Raw genomic sequence first — 15,828 nt, forward strand, 5'->3', positions numbered from 1 at the left:
GCTTACAATCCATGTAACTTGACTCCTCACTATCTCTCATTCCTTATATCCAAGCTATTGCCAAAGCTTGTTGATTTCACCTTTGCAACAGCTCTGGAATATATCCCTTTTGCTTTACTTACAAAACTTCCTCCTTGTTGTAGAACCTTGTTACCTAATGTCTAGATAATCATAATAATGGGTTTCCTTTCCTCAAATATCTCCCACCCTAATCAACCACCACCTCTAGTCATGTGCAAAAAGTGATTTCCATCAAGTGTAGGTCTGACCAAATCAACTTCCTTACTAAATAAATTTCAGTGGCTCTCTGTTATCTCTAAGATAAAATACAAAATGTTTTGTTTAGCACTTAAACCCCTTCATAACTTACCTCTTTCCTACCTTTCCAGCCTTCTTACATCATATTATCTATTATGTTTTTTTGATTCATTAACACTAGCCACCTTGATATTCCATGAACAAAACATTCTCTCTCCCACCTCCAGGAATTCTCTCTAGCAGTCCTCCTTGGCTAGCATGCTTTCTTTCCTTATCTCCATGAACTGGCTCCCCTGCCTTTCTTCACATTTCAAATGAAATCTCATCTTCTATGAGAATTCTAGTCCCTTCCCTCTCTTATTTATTTCCTAATTATTTTGTACATAGCTTATTTATAATATACTTGCTTGTTGTCTCCCCCATTAGATTGTGTGTTCCTGAGGGTAATTATTTAGTCAGTTAATAAATATCACTAACTGCTTCCTATATGGCAGGCACCGTGCTAAGTGCTAGGGAAACAAAAAGAGGCAAAAGACAGTTTGAGCAATTGCCAAAATAATCTTTCCAAAGCATAACTGTTATTGGAGCCTGAGTTAGAATCCTAATTTTGCTACTTAACACTCCATTCGACCTTTGATAAATGATTTAACCTTTCTCCATCTCAGATCCTTAGATGTAAAATGAAGAGGTTGGGCTAGATGGCTTCCACAGTCTCTTCCAGCTCAAAATATATGATTTCATGCTCTTAGGATAAAACACAAATTCCTTAGCCTGGTATTCAAAGCCTCAATAATCTGGCACCTCTCAACCTTTCCAGTCTCATTTCACATTTATTTCCTTTCATTCAGCGTATGCTGCAAGCAACTTGACCTTCTTGCTGCACCCTAAAGTAGAATTTTCTCTTCCCTCTGCATCCCTTCCCTTCAATTGGTCCTCTGTACCTACATATATATATATATATATTTCCTCTTCTTCTTCACTTCTAGACCTCTGTTACTCTCTCTCCTCAAATTATCTTGCTCTTGTTCACGTGTACATATTGTTCTCTCCCCTTCCTGGTAGAATGTGACATTTCTTTTTCATTTCTGTATTTCTATTCTCTTTTAAAGAGGTAGATTGGGGGAGGTAGAGCCAAGATGGCAGAGTAAAAGTAGGGACTTGCTTATGCTCTCCCCCCAACCCCTCCAAATACCAATCAAAAAGGACTCTACACGAATTCTTGAGCTGCAGAACCCACAAAATGATGGAGTGAAACAAATCTCCAAACCAAGACAGCCTGGGAGGTTGATAGGAAGAGTCTATTGCACTGAGCTGGGAGCAAAGCGCAGTCCGGTGTGGGTTGTGACAGCACAGACAGGATCAGAATAGGCCTCAGGGGACTGAATCACTGGCAGTTGTGTCAGTTTCCAGATTTCTCAACCCACAAATACCAAAGATAGCATAGAAGGGCATTGGGAAAACTCTGTGGGACCTGTTCTGGCTGGGGTCTGGCCCCAGTCCCAGGGTAGAGGAGGAGGTGGTGCAGGTGGCAGCAGCAGCAGCAGTGGCAGTGGCAACTTATTCTGGAGCTCTGGGCCCACAGACAGTGGGGGATCAAGAGGCTGATCCAAAAGCCCTGAACCCTGGGACAGTACACCTACCCCTCCAACCCACCCCCACCTCTACTGGAAGCAGAGTCCTACCTTGACAAAGAGTTACAAAGTCAAGTATTTGGCTGGGAACATGAGAAAATAGTGTAAAAAACACTACAGAATCTTACTTTGATGACAAAGAAGATCAAAACATACAACCAGAAGAAGACAACAAAGTCAAAGCTCCTACCTCCAAAGCCTCCAAGAAAAATATGAATTGTTCTTAGGGCATGGAAGAGCTTAAAAAGGATTTTGAAAATCAAGCAAGAGAAGTAGAGGAAAAATTGGGAAGAGAAATGAAAGTGATGCAAGAAAATCATGAAAAACGAGTCAGCAACTTGCTAAAGGATCCCCCCCCAAATACTGAAGAAAATAATACTTTACAAATAGGCTAATCCAAATGGCAAAAGAGGTCCAAAAAACTAATTAGGGGAAGAAAGTCTTGAAAAAACAGGATTGGTCAAATGGAAAAGGAGATCTGAAAACTCACTGAAGAAAATAATTCCTTCAAAAGAAGAATGGAGCAAATGGAAGCTAATGACCTTATGAGAAATCAAGAAATTATAAAAGAGAACCAAAAGAAAGAAAAAATACAAGGCAATGTAAAATATCTCATTGGAAAAACAATTCTCCTGCAAAATAGATCCAGGAGAGATAATTTAAAACTTACTGTACTACCTGAAAGCCATGACAGAAAAAAAAAGACTAGATATCATCTTTCAAGAAATTATCAAGGAAAAGTGTCCTGATCTTCTAGAACCAGAGGGTATAACAGAAATAGAAAGAATTCACTGATTGCCTCTTAAAAGAGATCCCCAAAGGAAAACTCCTAGGACTACTGTAGCCAAATTCCAGAGTTTCCAGGTCAAGGAGAAAATATTGCAAGCAGCCAGAAAGAAACAATTCAAGCATTATGGAAAAACTATCAGGATAACATAAGATCTAGCAGCTCCTACATTAAGGGATCACAGGGCATGGACTATGATATTCCAACAGTCAAAGGAGCTAGAATTAAAAACAAGATTCATTTAGCCAGAAAAATTGAGTATAATCCTTCAGGGGAAAAAAGTGGTAATTCAATGAAATAGAGGACTTTCCAACATTCTTGCTGAAGAGACCAGAGCTGAATAGAAAAATTAACTTTCAGATACAAGAATCAAGAGGAGCATGAAAAAGGTAAACAGGAAAGAGAAATCATAAGAGACTTATTAAAATTTAACTGTTTATATTCCTACATAGAAAGATGATATTTGTAACTCATGAGACCTTGCTTAATATTAGGATAGTTGGAGGAAATGATAGATAGATAGATAGATATAGATAGATAGATAGATAGATAGATAGATAGACAGACAGATAGATAGACAGATAGTTGTGGGGCACAGGATAAGGTGAATATGATATCTAAAAAATAAAATTAAGGGATGAAAGAAGAATATATTGGAAGAAGAAAGGGAGAGTCAGAATGGGGTAAATTATCTCAAATAAAAGAGGCAAGAAAAAGGCTTCACAATGTAAGGGAGGAAAGGGGAGGTAAGAGGGAACGAGTGAACCTTACTCATACTGGATTTGGCTTAAAGAGGCAATAACATATACACACAATTGGGTATGTTACCCTAAAGGAAAGTAAGGGGGAAAGAAGATAGGGGTATGATAGAAGGGAGAGCAGACTGGGGGCAGGGGTAGTCAGAAGCAAACACTTTTAAAAAGAGACAGGGTCAAAGTTGAAAATAGAATAAGTGGGGGGTGGGATAGGATGGAGGGAAATATAGTTAGTCTTTCCCAACACAACTATTGTGGAAATATTTTGCACAGCTACATATCTATAACCTATATTGAATGGCTTGTCTTCTCAATGAGGGTGGGTGGAGAGGGGAAAAGAAAGAGAATTTGGAACTCAAAGTTTTAAAAACAAATGTTAAAAATTATTTTTACATGCAACTGGGAAATAAGATATATAGGTAATGGGGTATAGAAATCTATATTTCTAGACAGTAAGGGGGTAGGGATAAGGAGTGGTAAGAAAAGGGAGGGTAGACTGGTGGAAGGGATAATAAGAATGCATGCCATCTCAATGTGGAGGGGAGGGTAGAGATGGGGAGAAAATCTGGAATTCAAAATCTTGTGGAAATGAATGTTGAAAACCAAAAATAAATTAATAAAAAGAGGTAGAGTGGACAGAGAACTGGGCATGGAATTAGGAAGGCCAAGGTAGTCACTTAACCTCTGAGGACTCCAGGCAGCTTTCTAAGACTATAAACTGCAGAACAATTGCCAATATACATTGGTGGAGAGATTTTTTCTCACAAGAGGGAGAAATGAACACAAAATGAGTGAAATTGACTTGCTAATTCAATCACTTTTAACAATCACCTACCCATCTAATACTGAGAGATAGAAGTGTAAGACACAGGGAATAATCCTCATTCTCAAGGAGTTTAGGGGGTAGCTGTTGAGATAAGACTAATACATGAAACAACAATAAACAATATAAGACAATAGACAAGTAAATGTTAAATTGTTTGGTATAGACATAAAGTGCTATGGAAATTCGGAGAGGAAAGGCTACAGTAAAATTTAAACTATGCCCTTGGGGCTTCTCATCAATTCCTTTAATCTTCAGTGTCTTTCTATTGCCTTTAGCATAATTTATAAACTAATGTATGTAGACTGGCACATTGCCTTTTATTAGCTTCATGTTCCAGCCAAACTGGAGGACCAGATAGTCTTTAATTTCATCTTGCCCTATCTTGTCTCCAAGCATTAGTGCTGGCTTCACCCTATTTCTGGAATGCTCTCTTTCCATACTTCTACCTCTTGAAATTCTTTATAAGGATCAACTCAGGTGACCCTGCTCCATAGAGCCTTCTCTTAATCATCCCAGACCAAAGGCCCTATCCTATTCTTACTCACACTATGCTTATTTGTGCACAAACTACCCCTCTGTTATGAGAATTTATGGTATTTGAGGACAGGGATTATAGCTCAGATCATTTGAGTGAAAATAATGAATTCTCCTGAAGTGGTTGCATTACATGATCCTCATTGCATATTTCCATTGAAGTGGAACTAATCATTACATCTTACATAATTATAATTTTGAATAGTGCAAATCTGAATACATGCAACTATTTCAGATGACCTATCATTCACCCATTATTGGGCCTAACTATATAATTTTTCATTTTTATTTTACCAGTACATAGCACAAATCTTGCAAATAGTAGATGCTTAATACCAATGGGGTACAAGCCCAAGCCAAGACCTTTTTCCCTTGGATAGGGAGGACTTTTGTCCCATTTGTCTGAAGGGCCCAGGAAAATATGGCCTTGGGGGGGTTCCTTGGATTCCCTTTCCATTTCTCCCAGCCCAGATATTTCCTATCTTACCAAAATCCTGTTGTCCAGAATATTTAGCATTCTTTTGATATTCCTCCCTTTGATCCTATTACCAACCACTCCCATCAGGATCTTCCCTGGGTTTGATCTGTAGAGACCATCCCTAGGACCCGAGACTGCTTGGCCACATCTGAATTCTTCCCTCGGTCTTTTTCTGTATTTAAGTTCTATCTCACCTCCATGAAGGTGGTCAGGTACAATCTAGCTCAGACTCTATCCAGCTTAGATTCTATCCGGCCCACTTGTTAATACACACGTTACAAATGCTTAGGCTCCTTAAGAATCAATCCAGTATGGTGAATCTTTAATAAACTTTGTTTTTCTTTGACTTGAAGAAGACGTGTGAAATCATTCAAGCAGTACCTGGCATGTCAGTATTTCGGGGTCCCCAGCACCCTGAAGCTCAACATTTTGGTTCCCTGACTGGGAAGAACTGCTAATCTCAAGTTCTGCCAAGACTAGAAGGTATGTAAGCCTGCCCCTCTCCCTATCTCCTTCTCCCTCTCCAAGCACCTTGAAAGCTGTTCTCTGACCTGACCTCAGGTCCCAGTAGGTTAGGCAGCTAGAAGGCTGTCTAGCACTCAGATTTTCAGTCCAGTGGCTGTGTTTGAAGCTATGGACCTGGGCACATGTTCCAAACCACAGAATACGGATGCCCTATCGGGAAGTACATGCCCAACTCTCTCAATTTCCTCAGCGCTAGGGAATTAGGAAAACATTAGTTACCTTTTTTTCTCTTTTTTTTCAAGACTCTCACGTTTTCCTTTACAGAGGGAGGGACTTCTATCCCCATATCTGTAACGAGTCAATCCTCTTCAATCCCCCAAAATTCTCCTTTGGGTTGTCTTTTACAAAACTGGAAAAAAATTAGCTTCCCTAAAGAACTTAAGAAGAAAAAGTTAGTGTTATTTTGCAACACAGTTTAGCCTCAGTATCATCTGGAGGACCATGAAATATGGCCCATTTTGGGGACCTTACAATGTAATACTCTTTTACAGTTAGAGTTATATAGTCACCAAAAAGGAAAATGGATAGAAATACCCTACATAATGGCCTTTGTCAAGCTCTCTCAGGTCCCCATTCTCAGAAAAGATTGTAAGATGCTTGTAGTCAGAGCTGCCCCACGAAAGGGCAATGGGGGTGAACTGGACCTTTGATTCTCAGCTTCACCTCCTTCCCTATCTCTGCTCCCACCATTCCAACCCCTATCCTCACCCCAATCTCCCACAACTCCTTTTGCCACTCCCTTACCTCTCCCAACACTGGCCTACCCATCCTTGACCACCCCTTCTTTCCCTTGATTTCCCTTCCCTTTTCCTCTACACCAACCCCCCTCAATTCCTGCCTCATTTACCTTCCACATCTCCTATCCTATATCTCTTCCCATCGCCCCTCCACCCTCAGCAACTCCTGCTCAGTTCCTAGCCATGGATCTTGCTGAGGTGCCTCCCTCTGCAGCCCCTCTCCCCGGGGTAACATCTACTCTGGGCCCAGGCTCTGCTCCCACTGCACTCTCTGGAGTATCTCTCCCTCTGATCACTTCACTTCCTCAAATACCAGCTGATCTTTCCCCCTGCAGCCAGATGCCCTGGCCTTGCAGCCCAAACCAGTTGAGTCAGCATTCCTCAGCCTCTCCCTCACAAAAACTGGGACTTCCTGTCTCTTTAATCAAGCTCCTGACCCCACAGCCTTCAAGGCATTTTCCCCTAAGGGAAGTGCCTGCCTCTAGTGGGGCTATTAGAGTACATGTCCCATTCTCCATCTCAGACCTCATTCAGGTTAAGGAGAAACTAGGGAGATGCTTGGAAGACCCCAATAAGTTTACTAACAGGTTTTGGAACATATTCCTACAATTTGAACTTTCTTGGAATGATCTACATATTCTTTTCTCTGCCTGCTGTACCATTGAGGAGAAGAGGACTTTTTGGGAACACACCCAAAAGTTTGGGGATCATTTGGCTAGCAATGATCCCACAAAATACCCTCCAGGAGCAGCTGTTGTTCCCACTAGTGACCCAGGATGAAATTATCAAAAGAATGAGGATAGAGGAAAGAGAAACCATATACTAATTTGCCAGTTAGAAGGCCTAAAAGCTGCATTTCAAAAAACAAGTAAATTTTCAAAAAGTTAGGGAAATTACTCAGGGAGAAAAGGAAAACTCTGCCCTTTTTCAAGACAGGCTAGTAGAAACTATTAAAAAGCATACAAATTTGGATCCTGACTCCATAGAAGGGGCAGCAATCCTTAGGATGTCTTTTATTAATCAGTCTGCCTCAGATATTAGGAGGAAACTGCAGAAATTGGCAATGAGACCCCAAACACCTCAGGCCCTGTTACTGGAGACAGCCTTTGGGGTCTTCAACAACAGAGATCTAGTCAAAGCAGAGGAAAAAGAGCTCAGAAACAAGGCCAGAGACAGAGAACATGTTCAATTCTTGGCTGTTGCCACGGCCAGGAAAAAGCTAGGGAGCATCCCTCCAGGACATCCCCTTGGAGGAAGGTTGGTTTATTGGGAAGTGGGGAAACCTGCTTCTGATGTCACACGGAGGGTCACTGATCCAAGGAGTGCCCTCCCACAGGGAACTCCAGGAACTGATGCCTATGAATTGCACCTATGTGACCAGAAGGGACATTGGAGGAAGAATTGTCACCAAGGTTGGAAAAGTGGTGGAGCCACTCCCTAGTACCTAGTCCTCCAATATTCTCAAGACTTGGAAAAACAAGGAAGCCTGGGATTTGGCAGTGCTCCCACTTTCTCCACCTCTCTCTTCAAGCTCTGGGCAAAAATCAAAGCTGAAGGTAAGGTTGCCCGCTTTAACTTGGCTACATTCTCTGTTTTAATTAATTACTCTGGCCCTACCTGCCCCTTGACTCCTCAGGTCATAGGCATTGGAGGGGAAACTAAGGAATGTCTCCAGACATACCTCCTCCCCAGCCTACTCAAGGATCTGTTGTTTAAACACTCCTTCCTTATGCCCTCCTTTAGCCCTGCCCCCTTGCTGGAAAGGGACCTGATGGTGAGATCGGGGAGCCAATTTTCTCTAGTTAATCCTCTCATTTCCTTTTTCCCTTTGTTCACTAAATCTCCCCATGTTCGCTTGACAGTGTGGGAGACAGAAGAGTTAATTGTTTGGGATCCAGGAATTCCAGGACAAGCTACATCAGTCACCTCAGCTGTTGTTAACCTCCCATACCCTGAAATGTTCCCACATTTCTGTCAGTATCTGATTAAGCCTGAGGTCTGGGAAAGACTACAATTTTTAATTGAAAAATTCCTTAAGTATAAAATCCTTGTCCCTTGTTCATCTCCATGCAATCCTTCCCAGAAAAAAACCTAATGGATAATGCTCACAATTTATTTTTGCCTTTGAATGGACTCTTCCTGGGGAATCAAGTCCATGTCAGCTAACAAGGACAGTCTTGCCCCAAGAGTTTCAAGATAACCCTCATTTATTTGGCCAGGCTTTGGGAAGGGATTTAAGGAACCTGAAACTAGCAGATAGTAGCTTAATAAAGTATGTGCATGGTGTTCTTATTCGTAACCCCACCTGGGCTGCTTCTTTAACTGCTGCCACAGAAGCCCTTAATTTCTCACACTCAAGGCTATAGGGTCTCTTTGAATACAGTCCAGATGGCATGCCAGTTCATAAAGTATCTGGGTCATGAACTCATGCCCACCTCTCTCCCCTTAACCTCTGAGAGCAAAAGCACTAAGAAACAAGTTCAAGTCTTTTTAGGCATGGCTGGATTTTGTAGACTCTGAATTCCTAATTTTGGTTTTATTGCTAAGCCCCTTTATGGCTCTACTCAAGGCCCTGACTTACTCCCTCTAGAATGGGGTCTGGGTCAGGCTAAAGCTTTTGAGACTCCGAAAAATAATTTGACCACCACCTCAGCACTAGCCCTACCCAATCTAGAAAAACCTTTCACTCTGTATGTTGATGAAAGGAGAAGACAGGCTTTGGGAGTCTTAACCCATTCCTTGGGACCTGACCCCAGGCCAGCTGATGTTTTTATTTACTCAAAATATGCTTTCCTTGTTCTATATGCCCATGGAGCAATTGGGAAAGAAAGGGAATATCTGACAGACAAAAATACTCCCGTATCAAACATGGCCTTCTATGTTTTGGCCTTGCCATAGTCTTCCTAAAATCTCTTCCAGGGAAAATATTTTTCTTTTTACTTCTCTCTCAGGAAACTGTTTCCTTTTGAATGGGCAATGATAGTGTTAACCCTAGTCCTCCTCCTCCTCCCTGACACTTCAAATACCCTTGGCCTCTGAAATTGAGAGGATAACTCCTTGGTCAAACTGGGAAACTCATTGACAGGGGGGCTATTTTTGTGAAAGCTCCCCTCCCCAACATGACTTCCTCAGAGGTCTGTGCCACCCCTTTTATGTTGGCCACCCCTCTATGGGCTACTCTTTCCATCTCAACACCTTGCTCACAAGTGTATCAGGAATTTTACATCGGCCAGCTGTACCAATTGTTCCGAGGGAGCATTTCCTACTTAGACTGCATCCCTCCCTTTATTCTCCTGGTAGGTTTCCCTTTTTTAAGTTTTACTACTAAGTTAAGGCACAATGCCACAGCTCCTTCTAGTTACTATACTCTTATTGATCTCTTAAAGACACTCCTCTCAACTGGGAACTTAATGTGCAATCATTCTGATCCTTGGGGCACCCAAACTCAGACCATAATAACTTAATGCCCCCAAATCATCTTCTTCATGGGAATCCTGGCTTCTTTCTACACTTACCCCTAGTCTTATTCCTCTACTGGCTATAATCCTTTTGTGTCTGTTTGGTCTTTGTTTGCTTAACATCCTTGCCAGGTTTGTCTCCTCCAGGTTTGAGGCATCAACTTTCAGATAACAGCTCAACCTCTGACTAAATCCAAGGTCTCCAGCCCACAGCATCTCCTAGGTTCTGAAGTCTGACCCCTTGAACAGGACCCAGAGAGGCAGGGACAGCTCTACACCCCTTGCCAGCAGGAAGTAGTTTTAGAAGCTGAGACCTTCACCCCTTACCACCAAAGAATTTGGGTCCCATATGTTTGAGGGGGGAATGATGGGCTACAAGCCTAAGCTGAGACTTTTGTTTCTTGAACTAGGAGGGTTTTGGTCTCATTTGTTTGAAGTGCCCTGGAAAGCCCGGTCTTGGGGGACTTCCTGGATTCCCCTTACTTGATTTAGCATTCCTTTGATATTCCTCTCTTTGATCCTATTACCTGTCACTTCTTAGCATCCACCTGAGGTCCAGTTGCCCAGCCAGGATTGTGGATTGTCTGGACTACCTGTCTCTGTCATCAGGATTCTCCCTGGGTTTGATCTACCTCCCCTATCAAGACCACCCCTGGGAGCCCAGACTACTTGGTGACACCTGGATTCTTCCCTCAGTCTTTTTGTGTATTTAAGTTCCATCTCGCCCCCATGAAGGCACTCAGATTCAATCCAGCTCAGACTCTGTCCAGCTGAGATTTTATCGAACCCACTTGTTAATACAAGCGTTACAAGGCAAATCTTTAACAAACTTTGTTTTTCTTTGGCTTTCAGAAGGCTTGTGTCGAATTCATTCAAGCAGGACCTGGCATGTCAGTATTTCAGGATCCCCCAGCACCCCAACCTCAACAATACATTTGGTGAAGTGCATTATAGTTTACATTGTTTTCCTTGAATACTTCCCACTGTGATTATTCCAGATTAATAATAACAAGAGACAGGGATAACAGATAGATTGCTCTTGTGTCTCACTGATGCCCAGGAAATATAAAAAGACCTGGAAGGTCTCCAAGATGTTCAATTGACTCTTTTTAGAGAATCTATAGAAGAATATGGACAAGAATTGCATAGGATGAGAACACATAAAGGGATTGTGATCTGTACTAATGGGGAGTATATTCGGATTCACAATTCCAGGAGAAGCACTCAGACTACCACAGAACGAGTCATTTTACTAAGATCATCAAAGGAGTTAGAAACATTATTAATGGAGAATATATGATGAAAGTTGGACCCAGTGACAACTGGACTAGGCTCTCTGTGCTTCTTAATCTTTCATAATGGCAGTAGTCTGGGTAAATGTGGTAGATCTCAGAAGGTTAGAAGAATAAAGATGCCTTCACCCCAGACTGCTTTTATCTCTCAAATACTATATGACAAGTTAGCCTGTTGGTCACTTCAGCAAGTGTCAAACCTATTGTCTATGTGACTCTAGGGCATATGTTTCTAAACTTTTTCCTTTCTCATTTACAACTGTGTTTTTCACATAGTAAAATTTCCACTGTGCTGCCCCCAAAGAGGTATTTCCATATCCTGACCATGTAAACAACTGGGACTTGGGGATTACAGCAGGGCCTGGCTTAAACTCACTTCAGTGAGATCACAGGTCAATTAAAGAATTCAAATGAGGTAAACCAAGGCAGGTGCTTTCAATTATTCCATGCAACCATTTTTCATAATGAATTCAACAGATAAAAATGAAAAAAAAATAATAAAATAGGTAAAAACTATTGATTTAATAACACTTGGTTTATTTATCTCAAAATGTTATTCATAGTCCTTTATTTAAAAAATGAATTATATTGTTAGCTTTTGACTTAACACCATCTAAAATTCTCCTATTCCCTCTTCCAAAGAGTTGATTTATATATACCATAGAATATTTTTAAAGAAAAAAGAGAAGAGAAAAATCAGTCTGCAAGAGGAAACAATGTACTGGAAAACAATCTATGAGATATGTGCAATGTTGTACAACTGTAGACCTTCCACCTCTGTAAAGGAATGGGGAAATAGGGATGTATCCTCTCATGTCTGTTCTTTGAGGCCATGTCTGTTCTTTATAATTGGACAATATACATTTTTATTGTTTTGTGGTGGGGTTTTTTGTTTACATTTTGGAGTCATGTATGGTTTCCTTTGCTCTGTTTTACTTCACTCTGCATCAGTTCATGTAAGTCATTCTATGGTTCTCTATATTCGCCATATCTTTTGTTTCTGAAAGCATAGTAATATTCCATTACATTCACATTCCTCATTTTGTTTGGTTCTACCCCACTTAATGGGGCATAGCTGTCCCCTGTTAAATCACACTTAGTTTATAGACCTTTGTTATCACAATAAATGTTTCAGTGTGTATAGGGACTTTCTTCTTATCAGTAACATCCTTGGGGATACATGGCTAGGAGTTGAATCTATGGACTAAGGACTAAAGATATTTTAGTCACTTTATTTGTATAATCCCAAATTGTTTTCCAAAATGATTATAGTGATTCACAAGGCCAGCAAATACGTTAGTGCGTCTATCTTCCCAAAACCCTTTCAGATTTGACTATTATCATCTTTTGTAATCTTTGCAAATTTCTAGGTGTGAGGTGAGTTCTTTTGATTTGTATTTCTCTTATTATTAGTTTGGAGAAGTCTTTAATATGGAAATTAATTACTAGCAATTCTTTTTATAACTTTGTTTATATCCTTCGGCCAGTTATCTACGAGGAATGGCTTTTGGTCTCATGTATGTGTGCATATGTTTATATATGTATGTATACACATATACATAAAACATGATATATGTACATATACATACATAAATATAAACATATGAATGTGTTAGTTCTCTATTTATTTTGTATACTAAACCCTTATCTGAGAAATTCGATACAAATTTTTTTTCTCCATTCATTTGAACTTTTTATCCTGGATACACGAATTTTGTTTGTGCAGAAAGTTTTCAGTTTCATGCAATCAAAATTATTTTATGTTTTGCAACTGCCTCTTTCTCACATTAAGAATATAACTGCTCATATCTATGAAAGACATATTATCTACTTTTCTTCTAATCTTTAATATTATAATAAGGTATTAATTTTGAATTTATTGTGGAATATGAAGTAAGATGTTATTCTAAACTTAGCTCCTGCCAGACTATCTTCCAGTTTCTCAACCATTTTTTATTATTATCATTAAACGGGGAGGTTTTTTTTTGGAGTTTATATTTTGAAGTTTATTGACCACTGGATTATTGAGTCCCATTGTTTCCAGTTCTCTCTTTTATGATCTGGTTCATTGATCCACTTCTCCATTATAAAACTAATATCAAATGCTTTTGATGCTGCTTTATGATACAGTTTGAGGTCTGGAAGTTACTTCCTCCTTATTCCTACCTTCTTCATTATTTCTTTTAATATTCTAGATCTTTAGTTGTTCAAGATGAATGTTATTATTTTATCAAGTTTTTATAAAGCTTCTACTGTATCCCCAAAGCATATGATGCTTGATTTTATATGGCTAATTTTATGATATTAGAAAGGTCCCTCTTTGCTTGTACTTTGTAGGATTTTCACACAAATTGCTGCTGTACTTTGTCAACATTTTTTCTCTATATTTGTTGATAAAATCATGTGATTTTAGATGTTTTTGTTTTTAATTCAATGAAGTGCTGATTGTTTTCATAATGTGGAATCATCTTTGTATACCTGGTATAAATCCAACTAGCTCATAATGAATGACTTCTTAGATGAATTTCTCTAGTATGATAACATTTTATTTAAATTTATTGAATCAATATCCATAATGCTATTGGCCTATAATTTCACTTATTTGCTTAATCCTTTCTGGTTTAGATGTAAGATCTATATTTATCTCATAAAAAGAATGTGGTATAAGGTTTCCTCTCTCAATTTTTGAGATTAATTTGTGTAGTATTAGTATTAATTGTCTTTAAGAGTTTGATCGAATTCCCAAGTGATGCTATTGGCACTAGAAGTTGCTTATATCCTCATCCTTATTTTCTGATATTCAGTAATTTAGCATTTCTCTTTGGCCTTCTGTTAGTTTGGATTTTAAAATTTTAAATGCATTTCTATTTTTTTTTGCATTTTAATCTTTATTAGAATGATGCATCATCAGTTCCCATAATTCTTTTAAATTTTATTTTTATTGTTATTCTACTTGTTCATTTGCTATTTTGCTGACCTGAATTTTCTGGACCCCTCCCCCTTTTCTATTTAGGTTGCCTAAAGGTTTATCAATTTTGCTACCCTTTTCAAAGAACTAGCTTTTCATGTTTATCATTTTTATAGGCTTTTTGATTTCTACTATTTCTCTTCTAATTTTCAAAATCTCTTTTCCTCTGTGTGTTTTAGGTTAGTGTATTTTTGGCTTTCTAATTTTTAAAATGTACATTCAGGTTATTAACTTACTTTTTTCTATTTTACGAATGTGATTTTCCCCTTGAGAAGTGTGTTAGCTGTATCCCACAGATTTCTGGCCTATTGTTTTTGTCATTGTGATTTTCTTTCACATAATAATTCATTGTTTATATGATTTGTTCTTTGGCCCACTAATTAATTAGAATTCCATTGTTAAAACTTCACTTGGGTTGAGTCTTTTCTGTTTGTACTTCTTGAACTAATTAATATTTTTGTTTCATGATGGTCTGTAAAGGATCTTTTTAAAATGTTTTTTTGACTTTTTACATTTATTTGCAACACGTTTGTGAATGAATACATGGTCAACTTTTGTAAAATTCCATGTGGTCCCATACTGTTTAGCAATCCCATTTAGAAGATGACATAAGACTTTTAGTTCTAGTTTCTCCTGTGATTTGTTTAAATCTATACCTTCTCTGTTGTTTATCGTTCTGTTGCATCTGTTCAAAACTGAGAGAGGAACATTAAAGTCTCTTGATATTATTGTATTATTGTTGGCTGTATATTTGTGTGTTAGTTTTTCTTTTTCTTCATGAATTTAGATGCTAAGGCATCTGTAGTCCTGAGGGACTCTAGGAGTTATTTTCCCCTCATTATTTACCATTGATATGATTAGGGTAAATTGCACATCTACTTTTTAAAATTTAATTTGTTTTTAATTTATGGAATAAAATAAGCATTTCCATAATGTAGTACAATAGAAAAGATGACTGCACACAAAGCTGCAGATTTACTACGTACAACTATTTCTATTCCTTTTAAACATATGACAAATATATCATATAAATTTCTCTTTTTTCTTTTTTTTCTTCCCTCCCCCTCCACCTTGGAGATGACCACCATCACACACATACACACACACGCACACACGCATGCACGCACGCATGCACATTAAATTATTATCTACATATTTCTATTTATCAATTCTTTCTTTGGATGCTGGTAGCTTCTTTCTTCATATGTCCTTTATAGTTAATTTGCATATTTATAATACCTAAATATTATATAAGTCTATTATACTAGACTATTTATAATAATTTATATGTATAATAATTTATATTAGACTATATTATAATAATAGACTATTAAATAATAGTCAAAATGACTTATTCACTCAAAGTCATTCTTAAAAGACTTGCTGTTACTGTATACAGTAGTCTCTTGGTTCTGCTCATTTTGCTCTTCATTGTTTCATGCAAGTTTTTCTCTGTTATTCTAAGATGATTGAGCTCATTATTTCTTATCCCACAATAATATTCCATCACAGTCATGTACCACAACTTGTTCAGCTATTCTCCAATTTTCAGTTCTTTGCCACCACAAAGAGAGTTGTT

The 15,828-nt window shown here is 38.6% G+C and overlaps 1 protein-coding gene across 2 annotated transcripts in view; it reads right to left on the reverse strand.

Annotated features, from left to right (window-relative positions):
* TUNAR (transmembrane neural differentiation associated intracellular calcium regulator) overlaps positions 1-15,828 on the reverse strand; it is a 70,531-nt gene that overhangs the window by 16,900 nt on the left and 37,803 nt on the right. The window contains exon 1 of one of the 2 annotated variants that reach the window (XM_072630316.1): positions 6,014-6,168. The exons of the other annotated variant lie outside the window; for it this stretch is intronic. The gene's annotated coding sequence lies outside the window, so the exon portion shown is untranslated. Of the gene's footprint in view, positions 1-6,013; positions 6,169-15,828 lie in introns of those variants that run through there. 2 annotated transcript variants of the gene reach the window in all.

Source organism: Notamacropus eugenii, chromosome 1 (genome assembly GCF_028372415.1).
Source record: "Notamacropus eugenii isolate mMacEug1 chromosome 1, mMacEug1.pri_v2, whole genome shotgun sequence".
In the NCBI taxonomy this organism is placed as follows: domain Eukaryota; kingdom Metazoa; phylum Chordata; class Mammalia; order Diprotodontia; family Macropodidae; genus Notamacropus; species Notamacropus eugenii.